This window comes from Triturus cristatus, chromosome 4_1 (genome assembly GCF_964204655.1).
Source record: "Triturus cristatus chromosome 4_1, aTriCri1.1, whole genome shotgun sequence".
Classification (NCBI taxonomy): domain Eukaryota; kingdom Metazoa; phylum Chordata; class Amphibia; order Caudata; family Salamandridae; genus Triturus; species Triturus cristatus.
Genome location: NC_140585.1, coordinates 478,142,830 through 478,156,318, shown reverse-complemented (window position 1 = coordinate 478,156,318; position 13,489 = coordinate 478,142,830).

Below are 13,489 nucleotides of genomic sequence, written 5' to 3'. Positions count from 1 at the left end.
TTAAGTATGTGTTGATGATTCACATATAATTAGAAATTCTTCTATGTTAATGGTTCTGTGAAGTGAAAAAATTCGACAAACGTGTACTATGTGGGACAGCTTTTCACAGAATCACAGAGCTACAATAGCTGTATCACGGGGAGTCAAGTGGTATTGCTGAAGCATTGGATGTCCTAATCCAATTTTCGCACATATCCCTATGTTTTTGTGTTACCCAGTTTGGCCACCCATAAAATAAATATGGGTTATTTTCTAATAAGGATTTTGATTTAGGGCATAGCAAAAACATGTTTTTAATTTCCTGCGTAGTATGTGTAGGCCAAAATGTTTATTAAACTTAAGATGGCAGTGAAAAAATTTGAAAAGAATTATGAGGTACAAAAACAAAACCGTGAACATGCACACATTTTTCATTAGGGAGCAGAAGTGCCAATTGAAGAGGTGGACATAAAGGCAGTATTAGACAGTATAATGGTTATTTGTAGTGCAGATTTGAGGACATACATGAAACACAAATTGTTTAATGTGGTTCAAGAATATATAACCAATGTGAAAGTGTCAATTGGTAAAGATGCTGTAATTTCACTCAGATGTAGAGGACGGAAGGAGTCTCACTGTAGATAGTCTAAAAGCATAAATGTACATATATGTTGAGTAAAGTAAACCTATAACTAGGCATATACACTTCCCTTTTCCTTATTTATTCCTAGATCATCATATAGTATGATATAGTATGATATTATTGAGAACATATTTTGGCAATACTAGCTTGGGAGTGAGAAAGGGAAAAGGTGGCAATGCTCGAGGAAGGTAGAAATAACATGGACAATTTAAGAGCAAATCCAAGAGATGAGTGTGCCAGTCGCGTTGCGCAGCTGCTGGCTCCTAACAAAAAGGAACTAAAAAAGTTCATTAAAAAAAATGGGGAACAGAGAGTGAGAAAAGTTGTACACTTCCATGGAGTGGTAATGATTGGTAAGTGAAATAATAGTCTCCTCATGTAAGCAGTGGATTGATAAAAGGCAGCAAGTCAAACTGATAGTAAAGAAGCTTTGTTCCAGGAGCAGGACAGAAGCAAGAATAAGGAGGCAGCCCATTGAATGAGGAAGACCGAACTGAAACAGAGAGGTAAGAGTTCCAATAACAAGTGGCAGACCAAATGTCCATTCTAAAAAGAAATTGTTCTGCTACTGTCAGAAAGTGAATTATTAATTGGGGTGGATGGAAATCCACCACAAGTAATAAAGTCACTAACCTGTAATGTTCAGTCAAAGGTTTCAGTATTTTAAAGCTGAGCCCAACCTCTGGTAGCTATGGCTTTGAGCCTAATTTAGAAAACAATTTGGAAATCACTTAAAAGTACTAAATAGTTTTAAAAAAATCAAAGAACACAATAAAAATCTCACTCCCAGTAACAATTTATAAGCAAAATGACATGAAAATTTTAAAAATCCAGTGAGAGCCTAAAGCTTTTTAAGAGTTTGCAGTTTTGCTAAATAATGGAAAATTAACAGTGAAGCCTGATTCTTGCAATTTTCCAGACATTTGCTTCCATAAAAGCAGAGAAACCTTGTAGTCAGTAGACATAGTGACAAAGGTAAAAGACATGTAAGATAAAACTGTCAGGAGATTCTCTTGGTTTATTTAATTTTCCAATCCTTGCTTAAAGCAAAGAAATCATGAAACTCCTCTTCTTATTTAAATGAATAGGTTGCCAACTACAATGGGTGGTATTTTTGTCAATTACTTATATATTAATCTATTTAAACATTCTACAATGTATAGTCTATCCTATATATATAAAATATATAAAAGTGTTGCAAAAGGTAAATATCTTTTAAACTCCACTTTATTAACATTTCTTTTTATATTTCTGCACCTGATTACACATTTCAAGTCATTTGTGTCATACAGTAAAAAATGCCTATCATATTATTATAACTGTTTATCATAAACTCACATTCATTTGCACAACTTTTTCATACTTGCTATATAATTTCTATACTTTCTGGGCCGCATTTACAAAGAATTCTAACACAGCACAGCATTAGAAATTGCTGCGCTTCAATGAGTGAAACGGTGAGAGCAGAAAAGCACAATATTCAATAAGATAAAGCTCCATTTTTCTCTTCGCCAGCACTGGTCCACCGTAGACTACATTGGAACGCCCTTGACATTCTCGACAGCACCCTCACTGAGGTTTTGCCGTCTAAAGTTCACCTGCATACCCTCCCATATCATATTATCTCTTACTTCCTGCACTCATACTGTTCTTTACTCCACCCTTTGTGATGTCCTGCTTTACTTTTTTTTAAACTAATTTATCAGAGATTAATCAGATAAAGGAGACACAAATTCTTGCTTAGAGATTGCTTGTTTCACCCGAGCAGATCTGAAACACACACAACACTGAATGAAAAATGTCCTAGCTATCGTAATGGAAAATTTCAATTCTATTAAGGGCACAGAGGCGAGGATTAGGCTTTTCCTTTCTTTGCTTTTATTCAAAGCAGCCTTTTTTCCAAAAAGTAAAGCATTGAAACAAACTACATTTCCCATGGCACAATGGGAAACCAAAGAAAAAACTGTCTATCCAATCAGGACGTCCATGCATGCATAACGGACCCTGCAGACGCTCCTTCCTCTTCTTTTTTCCTGCGAACACAGCCTCTTCTTTCGAGGATCATTCCTGTTTAGTGGACTCTGATCCTGGAAAGATGCATAAAGAGACATTTGAGATACTTCTTCTACATGTGTCTGTTCATCATTTCAACTACAGAACATACAAATCACTAATATAATGATCGGTCTTAGAATTTAAAGAACAACATCAACAAACAAGCTGATAAATCAACTACGTGTATCTATTGTCTGCCCCATTAAATCTTAAGGTCCAATTCGCTGTGGGACGGAGCCAGTCCCTGACTAAATGGGTGGGGTAATCCTCGCCTCCGTGTCCGTAATAGAATTGAAACTTTACGCTGCAATAGCTAGGAACTTTTTCATTCTATGGCAGGACCCGGAGGTGAGGATTAGGCTAGTTTAAAGCTGGTTCACCTCAACTGTTGCCAGAGAAGATACCGTTTTGAAGTAAAACTGTTTAAAAGTAGAATCAGAAGACCAGCCTGCCGCATTGAGGATATCCTCCAAACGAGCCACCAGGGAGAAGGTCTTAGAAGCCATTGCTCCCCTGACTGAGTGGGCACCAAACTGGGAGATATTAATCCCCGCTTCCTGCATTACTATTTAATCCATCTGGCAAGCATAGGGGAGGAAACTGCTCTGTGGGGCTTGGTCAAAGCAATCAACTGTTGTCTTTCCCCATGGGGACGAAGCTTGTCCGTGACCGTTTCGTATAATTTAAGGGTTCGGACCACACATAGCTATGGCACTCCTTGAAACTCTGAATATGACACCACTCTAGAATTGTACTTCGTTCTGCAAGAATTATGAAATGTTACCCCTTCTGGAGTAAAAATCCTACCTATGGCATCCAGTGCTTTCACGTCAGAGACCCTGCGACAGGATATAAGGCAAAGCAACATTGTTAATTTAGCTGACAGTTGTTTTCTGAACAAATACCTATTGGAAGGCCAGGTTGTGAATAGCTTAAGAACCTTGTTCACATCCCATAGCATGGAGTACCTAGGCTGCGGGGGAAGAGATAATCTAATACCTCTTAGGAGTTTGCACACCAAAGGATGTTCCCCCACCGAGCGACCATATATGGGAATGTGTCCCGCAGAGATTGCTGATTGGAAGGTGCTAATGGATCTATATGCTAAGCCCTGTGAGGCCATGCTTGCTAAAATATTCAGGATGTGTACAATCTCCATCCCCAAGGTATCCATTTGGCGTTGGAGAAACCCGCATACCCATCTAGACCATGCAGATTGGTATCTTCTGGTGGTGATAAAATCGCCCAAGCCTTGGCAGCCTCCGTTGAAATTCCCGGGACTTTCCATCGCTCCCAGTAATCCTCCATGCCATTAGACGGAGGGAATCTGCCAGTATCAAGGGGTGAGAATTGTCCTGGGGATCTTTCAGGAGATCCGGATCTAGGAGATCATTACTGGATGCCAGGCTTGCGACCTCCAGACTGGAGTGATCATGACCAGATCCGCCACTTGTCTGCGCACTGGGGCCGACAGTTGGGTTATCATCGCAAATGGAGGGAATGCAGAGGCTTGCTCCATGCTCCAGTCTTGGAGTAAGGCATCCGTCACCACTGCCAAAGGGTCTGGTCTCCAGCTGCAGAACCTCTCCACCTGAAAGTCTAGGCTAGAGGCAAAAAGATCCATTGGGAACGGGCCCCAACATTTCTGAAGCCGATTGAAGACCACCAGATTCAGTTTCCACAGGCTGACATCTCTCCAGTGACGGTAGTGCCAATCCAATATCTGGTTGTCTTGGCCTAGGAGGTTTTCCGCTGTCAGGGATATGTGATTGGATAGGCAATATTCCCACAGAGTCCGGGCTAGATCCGACAGGGCCTTTGAGTGAGTGCCCCCGAGGTGATTGATGTAACGGAACACCGCTACATTGTCTTCAATAGGACTGTGCATTGGACTTTGTTCTTAATCCAGCACTTGAGTGCGAATGAGCCTGCCCTCAATTCCAGGCAGTTGATATGAAGAGATTGTTCTTCGGAAGACCATTTTCCTCCGGTAGAGAATTTGCAGCAGCGAGCGCCTCACTCCGAGCCGCTGGCATTGGATTCGATCACCAGGTCCGGATGGGAACCGAAAATCTCCCTGCCATGCCATGCCTCAATATAGGAGATCCACCACCTGATCTCTTCTATCGCCTCCGTTGAGAGTGGGGCCAGTTGGGAATAGGAGAGGTCTTTCTGGAGATGCATTATCTTAAATCGCTGTAGTGTAGAGCCCGGTAATAGAGGGGTCCCGGAAATAACGCTTGGATGGAAGATGAGAGCAGTCCCACTATGTGGGCCAGTTGCTGTCGAGTGATCTGTGGTCTGGTCAGAGTTCTCCTTAGTTCGTATCTGATCCTGGACAACGTTTGAGGAGGGAGACTGAGGGTTGCCTCTACTGAGTTGACTAGGAATCCCCAAAATTGGATGGATTGTGTCACGGTCAGAGTGGACTTGTGCGTGTTCATCACGAAGCCCAGAGATTCCAATAGGTCTATGTCCATCTGCAATTGGAGGGACAGAACTCAAGGGCATTGATTCATGAGTAAAATATCGTCAAGATAGACGATCAGATACACGCCTCGTGCCTGCAGAAATTCTGCCACGGGTCTCATTAATTTGGTGAAACACCAGGGGCCGGAAGATAGTCCGAAAGAAAGGGAGGTGAATTTTAACACCTCGGATTTCCACCAGGAATGCAGAAAACATCTGTGAGGTGGAAATATCGGTACGGCCAGGTAGGCATCCTTCAATTCTACCAGGAACATCCAGTCAGACCCTGCAGAAGATCCCTGAGGAGGTGAATGCCCTCCATTTTGAAGTGACGGTATAGGAGTCAACTATTGAATTCCTTTAGATGGATCCCTGGAAGTTGGCCTCCGTCCCTCTTCTCTACGAGGAAGATATAGCTGAGGAATCCATTGGGATGTCTGGAAGTGGGGACGATGTCTCCCTTCTTCAAGAGATCTGATATCTCAGACAATTAGGGCTTGTTGGTCCTTTGGAAAGGCCAAAGGTCTGGGGTCGCGGGTTTGGGTGGGTGTCCTGTAGAACTCTGTGTGAAACCCTTGTACCGTTTAAAGGACCCAGGTGTCTGAGGAAAGGGATTCCCAATTTTGAAAGAATAATGCCAAATGACCCCCAAGCTTGAGGCCCTCCATCCCTCGAGTTCTCACGTTGTGAGTTGTTGTAGTTGTTGTGGCCCTTGTGGCTGCCTCTGCCACCTCTGTGATCTACCCCTGAACCCTCTGTGCGCTTACGCTTGTCAGAGTTGGGTTTGGTAGGGTTCCCTCGAGGTACCGGGGCACGAGACCCCACCAATCCTTCCCTCTGGTTGAGGGGTAACTGGCATTGGGCTTGCAATGCCATAATGTTCTTCTCCAGGGGAGCCGCCACCTGTGAACCTGCCGTGATAATGGAGGCATCCATTACCTCGCAGAAATTGTTGTTGATTGGGAGGTAAGTAGTCTCCTCTTCTTCCATATACTCATCCCCCTCAAAGCTCTTCACTAGCCTAGTATGAACTAATGAGGCAACTGACTAGGTGTAACCCAAATGATGTCCCTGTGTTAGGGTTTACTCATCTTTGATGGTGTAAAGTGTGCAGATGTGGGACTTCCTCCCTTTATTTTTAGGGAAACAATACTCTGCCTGTCACTGTCCCACTAATGTGTGTCAGATACCTTACCCAATTACGGGTGTCTTTCTCCAGGCAGGCGCTCGAAGTCAAGCGTCAGGAATGCTATTTTTAGCCCAGTAGGTGCTCGCTTTATGAGCGGCAGGGAACAATGCTAATTAGGGTTTTCCCTACAGGCCAATGACCCATTCCAGCTTCTACAGGTGTCCTAATCACAGTGAAACAGACGTGCGCCGGAGAGTAGGCGGTGGGACGCGCTGAGCGCGTTGTCAGGAATGCGCAGGCCTCCTAGCGTTCAGATTACCGCACCAGGCGCGAGCGCTCAGTCAAAGAACGACCGTGTATGAGCAACGAAGGCACCTGCGGTCCCTGAAAGAAAAACGTTGGAAATTTTCACACAAAAAACTACAGCCTAGTACATAGTAGAAAGGCGCGATTAAGCCGCACATGTGAATTTATTTGTTAAACCCATAAACAATTAACAAAACCTTTCATAATCAAAGAGACAGAGAGGAACTTATCTGAGTGCTGCTGGAGCAGCGAAGAAAGAGAAGGGAGGAGAATCTGCGGGAAACGTTATGCATGCAGGGACGTCCTGATTGGATAGACTGTTTTCTCTTTGGTTTCCCATTGTGCCATGGGAAATGTAGTTTGTTTCAATGCTTTACTGTTTGGAAAAAAGGCTGCTGTGAATAAAAGCGAAGAAAGAAAAAGCCTAATCCTCGCCTCCGGCTCCTGCCATAGAATTCATTCGGTTCATTGTTATTAACTTCAACCATGGGCATAGATATTCTGCTGAAAACATCTGCAGCACCATTTTTAGCTCCAGGAACAAACGGCACATGAAATACAAAATCTTTTAATCACATTGCTAATCTTGTCATTCTTAATGAACCGGTAGCTAATCCCATTGCCCTAGATTTGCATATGTAAAATCAACCTGAGTTGTAAGAATATGTATGCTTCTGTTGTTCGTATATGTAATGTCCCAGATGAACAAGTTACTTACCTTCGGTAACGCTTTTTCTGGTGGATACAGTATCTGCCTGTGGATTCCTCACCTTGTGAATATCCCCTGCGCCAGCAACATTCAGAAACTTTTGTAGCAGTCCACGCCGATGGGGTCGACGACGACATCACAGAGACACGGCTCCGCTCGCGACTCCGCTGACGTCACCGGCTCCATAAGAAGACCTTGTCGGCGTGATGACGTCAGTTCCGCCCCTTTTTTCCGTGCCTTCGAGGCACACGGACGGACTGACAGCAATATATACACAGTATACACAGTACACAATATGCAGATCAACACACATAGTGTGGAGAATAAATAGAAAGGCAAAAGAAAGACACAATGCCTTTGACAGTAACACATACATTTTGAAATACCATCATTAGAATAGTATACTAAAACATTATTAATAGAACCTTAGGTATAGAAGGATGGACAACGGGGAGGCGGGTGGGTCAGTGAGGAATCCACAGGCAGATACTGTATCCACCAGAAAAAGCGTTGCCGAAGGTAAGTAACTTGTTCTTCTGATGGATACATCTGCCAGTGGATTCCTCACTTTGTGAATAGATTCCACAGCAGTCCCCACTCCCGGAGAAGGGTGTCCACCCTTCTATACCAGAAAGTCCTGAAGGACGGATCGCGCAAAATGTCCGTCCCTCCTCACCTTGGTGTCTAAGCAATAATGTTTTGCGAAGGTGTGGAGGGAGGCCCAAGTTGCCGCCCTACAAATGTCCTCCACAGGAACACCCCTAGTTAAAGCAGATGTGGAAGACTTTGCTCTGGTAGAATGAGCCCTCAAACCCTCCGGAGGCTCCTTACCAGCTAGGGAGTAGCATATCATGATGCACAAGACAATCCACCTGGAAAGGGTGCGCTTTTGCACCGCTCGACCCTTCCTGCAGCCAGCAAAGCCCACAAAGAGCTGGTCATCAATCCTGGAGTCCTTTGTCCTGTCCAGGTAGAAGCTCACCGCCCTCTTAGGGTCCAAGCGGTGAAGTCTCTCCTCCTCCTTGGAAGGGTGAGGGGGAGGATAGAAAGAAGGAAGGGTAATGGACTGCCCCAAATGGAAGGGAGTTACCACCTTAGGCAAAAACGCAGCCCTGGTCCTGAGTACCATTCGTTCAGTATGAATGGTCAAGAATGGGGGTTTTGAACTTAGAGCTTGAAGCTCACTTACCCTCCTTGCCGAGGTGATTGCAACGAGGAAAACTGTCTTAAAGGGCAACAGCCTCAAGGGACACTTGTGTAAGGGCTCGAAGGGAGAACCCATAAGATAAGTTAGTACAAGGTTTAAGTCCCATTGAGGCACAATAAAGGGAGTAGGAGGAAACTTGTTTGTAAGGCCCTTTATAAAACGAAGAACAATAGGTGACTTGAACAGTGACGGCTGATCCGGCAAACAAAGGAAAGCCGATAGAGCCGATAAATATCCTTTCACAGTAGCCACAGCAAAGCCTTGCTGAGCAAGAGAAAGGGCAAATTGTAGAATATTAGACAGACGAGCCTTCAAGGGATTAATGGACCTCTCTCCACACCAGAGAACAAATTTAGACCACCTATATGAATAAATAGATTTGGTGGAGTGTCGCCTGGCCGATAAAATAACATCCACCACATCCGGCGGGAGAGAGAAAGAATTCAGGTTGCCCCGTTCAATATCCAGGCATGAAGGTGTAAGCTCTGGCGGTTGGGGTATAGAACCTGCCCCTCCGACTGCGAGAGGAGGTCTGCCCTCAGAGGGAGACGGAGCGGAGGGCACGAGGAGAGGTGGAGAAGATCTGTGTACCACACCCTTCTTGGCCAATCCGGGGCAACCAATATGACTTGGTCCCGGTCTTGGCGAATCTTCCTCAGAACCCGAGGAATCAAGGGTATGGGAGGAAACGCGTAAAGGAGTCGTGAGCCCCAACTCAGCTGAAACGCGTCCCCCAACGCTCCCTGCATCGGATACTGGAGACTGCAGAACAACGGACAGTGCGCGTTCTTGCGGGTGGCAAATAGATCCACCCGAGGAGTTCCCCACGGCCGAAAGACATGACAAACCACCTCCGGATGGAGCCTCCACTCGTGGTCGGCGGAGAACTGCCGACTGAGACTGTCCGCACGCACGTTCAGCACCCTGGCCAGATGATTTGCCATCAGACAAATCTGATGGTCCTGAGCCCAGGACCATAGATGCAGGGCCTCCCTGCAGAGACAAAGAGACCCCACTCCTCCCTGTTTGTTTATATACCACATCGCGGTCGTGTTGTCCGTCAGGACCTGAACAGACTGACCGCGAAGGGAAGGTAGGAAGGCCTTGAGCGCCACACATATCGCCCGCAATTCCAGAAGGTTGATGTGAAGCAACCTTTCCTCTGGAGACCAAAGACCCTTGATCTCCAGATCCCCCAGATGAGCACCCCACCCTAAGGTGGATGCATCCGTTATCACTGTGGCCACCGATGGAGGAAGATGAAAGGGCTTTCCTTGAGACGGATTGCCCTCCATGCCCCACCAAGATAGATCCGCCGCAGCTTCTCTGGAGATCCTCACAGACTCCCTGAGATCTCCCTTGTGCTGATACCACTGCTTGCGGAGGCACCACTGGAGCGCCCTCAAGCGCCAGCGTGCATGGTTGACCAACAGAATGCAAGAAGCAAACAGACTGAGCAGACGAAGGACCTTCAGAACCGGAACAACCGCTCCGTTGTAAAATAAAGGAATCATTTCCTGAATGTCGAGAATCCTTTGAGGAGGAGGGAATGCTCGACAAACAGTAGTGTCCTGTACCGCACCTATGAACAGGTTGCGCTGAGAGGGCACCAGGTGAGATTTGGGCACGTTTATCGAAAAACCCAAGTTGTACAACAGTTGAGTTGTATCCCGCAGATGATGAAGCACCTTCTCTGGAGGCTCCGCTTTGATCAGCCAGTCGTCCAGATAGGGGAAAACTGAGATCCCTGACCTTCTGAGATGGGCTGCCACCACTGCCATCACCTTCGTGAAGACCCGAGGTGCAGAAGTAAGACCAAACGGGAGGACCGCAAACTGATAATGTTGCGACCCTACCGTGAAACGGAGATACTTTCTGTGCGACTTCAGGATTGGGATGTGAAAATACGCATACTGCAAGTCGAAGGACACCATCCAGTCCTCCTGATTCAGCGCTTGAAGAACCTGAGCAAGGGTGAGCATCTTGAACTTCTCTTGTTTTATATAAAGATTCAAGATTCGGAGGTCCAATATCGGCCGTAACCTGCCGTCCTTTTTCGGAATCAGGAAATACCGAGAGTAGCATCCCTGACCCCTCTCCTGCTCTGGAACCACCTCTATCGCACCTTTCTGAAACAACTTCAGAACTTCCTCCTGCAGGAGAAGACGGTGGTCCTCCGAGCAAGCCCCTTGGCAAGGAGGGTAATTTGGAGGGAATTCCCGAAAGGGAAGGGCGTACCCATTTTCTACAAGATCTAGAACCCAGAGATCTGTAGTTACAGATTCCCAATCTTGTTGAAAATGGGTAAGCCGGCCCCCCCACAGGACCAGCATGATCCGGAATGGCGGATCTAGGGCTGTTTTGCGGTGGTGGGAGGGGCTGAGGAAGAGGAAGAGGAGGAGGAGAGCTGACGGCCACGTGTGCGACCCCTGATTCTTCCTCTGTAACCTCTCGACGAGGAACCTTGCTGCTGCTGCTGTTGCTGCTGCTGAGTCTGCCTATAGGTTCGAAAAGATGTTCTTCCAAAACCTCTGTACCTCTTAAAAGACCCTCTCGACTGAGACTGGAGATTTAGCAGTTGCTTTGCTCTCTTTGAATCTTTCCAGAGCAGCATCTGCCTTTTTCCCAAACAGGCCAGACCCATCAAACGGTAGATCCAATAGGGTTGATTGCACATCTTGAGAGAACTCCGAAGTCCTCAACCAAGCACTTCTCCTAGTTGCAACAGATGACCCCATGATCCTTGCAACAGAATCTGCAGTGTCCAGCCCACTTTGGATCACTTGCCGCGCAGCTGCCTGAGCATCAGCCAAGATGTCGTTAAAACCAGATCTATCCTCATCAGGTAGTTTCGGCGCCAGTTTCTTAGCCGAATCCATCAGCGCGTGTACATAGCGTCCAAAAAGACATGTGGCGTTAGTTGATTTCAAGGCCATGCTGGCTGATGAAAACACCTTCTTTGCCGATTGGTCCAGCCTTTTTGCCTCTCTGTCCCCAGGGACCTGTGGAAAAGCTCCTTTAGACTTCCCAGAACAAGCCGCCTGAATTACCAGTCTCTCAGGCGATGGATGAGACGACAAAAATTCTGGATCCCCTGGGGCCGCTCTGTATCTCCTAGCGATCGTCTTAGAGACCGCAGGAGCAGAAAAAGGTTTTCGCCACACCTCCAACACAGGTTCCACAATGGCCTCATTAAAGGGAAGCAAAGGCTCTGATACCGCCGTGGGAGAATGCAACACTTCAGTCAAAATGTTCGACTTAAACTCCGTTGTTGGAAGTTGGTGATCAAGCAACTCCGCAGCTCTCCTTATGACTGCATGGTAGGGTGCAACGTCCTTGGATGGCTCATCTGATGGCGGAGTAATCTCCCACTCAGGAGACAGGTCCCAGCCACTAGCCTCTTTAAGCTCGTCAAAAACCTCATCCGACTCCACCAATTCTCCATCTTCCGCTTCCTCCTGAAGGTATCTCTGCTCCTCAATAATCCTCTGAGTCTCCCTTCTGGAGCGAATTCGAATCCTCGGCGTCGACGGCGCCGTAATCGACTCCGACGGCGCCGGTGCCGCCGTCGACCGTGGATCCGGCAGAGCCATCGGCGTCGACGTTCTCGGAGCCGGAGGATTCCAAGACGGCGTCGCTGGATAAAATGGATAGAAAGTGGCCTGAGGATACACTTGTGGCACCCCTAAGTTAAATGCCAAAGGACCCATCGGACCCGCAGGTGCACCAGGGGCATACATGGCACGAGCAAATACCCCATACATCGCATTTAAGTAATGCGAGGGGTCCTGACCTGGCCCAGGGAAGGCAGGATACTGGTCAGGCCTCACCGGACTCGGGCCAACCGGCGCCGACGGTGGAATCAACGGCGTCGCAGGCTCACCCGGGGCTTGAAGATCTTCCGGGACCGGAGATGGAGCCGGAGACGGAACCGGAGCCGGAGATGGAACCGGCGTCGGAGTCCGGGCTGGAACTGGCGAAGCCGGAGACAAAGAGACCACCGGAGATGAAGGACCAGCAGGCAAACCCGGCACAGGAGAAGGAGAAATAGAGTCCCTTCGACGCCGAGCAGGTGACTTCGGCTTCGGCGCCGTGCTCTTATCTGAATGGTGCCGAGAGGAGTGTCTTCTCTTTTTCTTGTGCTTCTTAGCTCGAGAAGCATGGCCCGAAGTCGACTTCGACGCCGTCCTCGACTTCGATCGAGACCTCGGTCTCGATCTCCTTCTCCCTCTCTTCTCCTTCTTCATTTTGGCAATAAAGAGCTTTGCTTCCCGTTCCTTCAGAGCCTTCGTGCTCATCTTACGGCAGCTGGTACAGCTATCCACGTCGTGGTCCGAGGATAAACACCACACACAGTCCTCATGTGGATCAGTGATGGACATATGCTTGCCACACTCCCGGCAAGGCTTAAACCCAGACTTCTTTGTCGACATCTTCAAAGAAGACAGGAAAAACAACGAAAATACACAAAGTATCAACGACACTAACAACAGTGATTCCCGAAATCCGTTGGCTTCGACCGCGCGGAAAAAAGGGAACTGACGGCATCACGCCGACGAGGTCTTCTTATGGAGCCGGTGACGTCAGCGGAGTCGCGAGCGGAGCCATGTCTCTGTGACGTCGTCGTCGACCCCATCGGCGTGGACTGCTACAAAAGTTTCCGAATGTTGCTGGCGCAGGGGATATTCACAAGGTGAGGAATCCACTGGCAGATGTATCCATCAGAATAATTGATTTGATCTGATGTAACTTTGCTGCTCAGTATCTGTCTTGTTTTCTATGTTGTGAACATTTACTGTTGTAAAGCGCGCTGGATCAGATGCTCAGTATAGACTTGTTATCTTTGATGTGAACATTGACTGTGGTAAAGAGCTCTGATACTTTCGGGTCTAGCTAGCGCTATATGAAACTCTCAAATAAATGAATACATTGTGCTAATTCACACACCCTTGCATCATCGTGCAATATGTTTGATGCCAAGAAGGTTTTGTA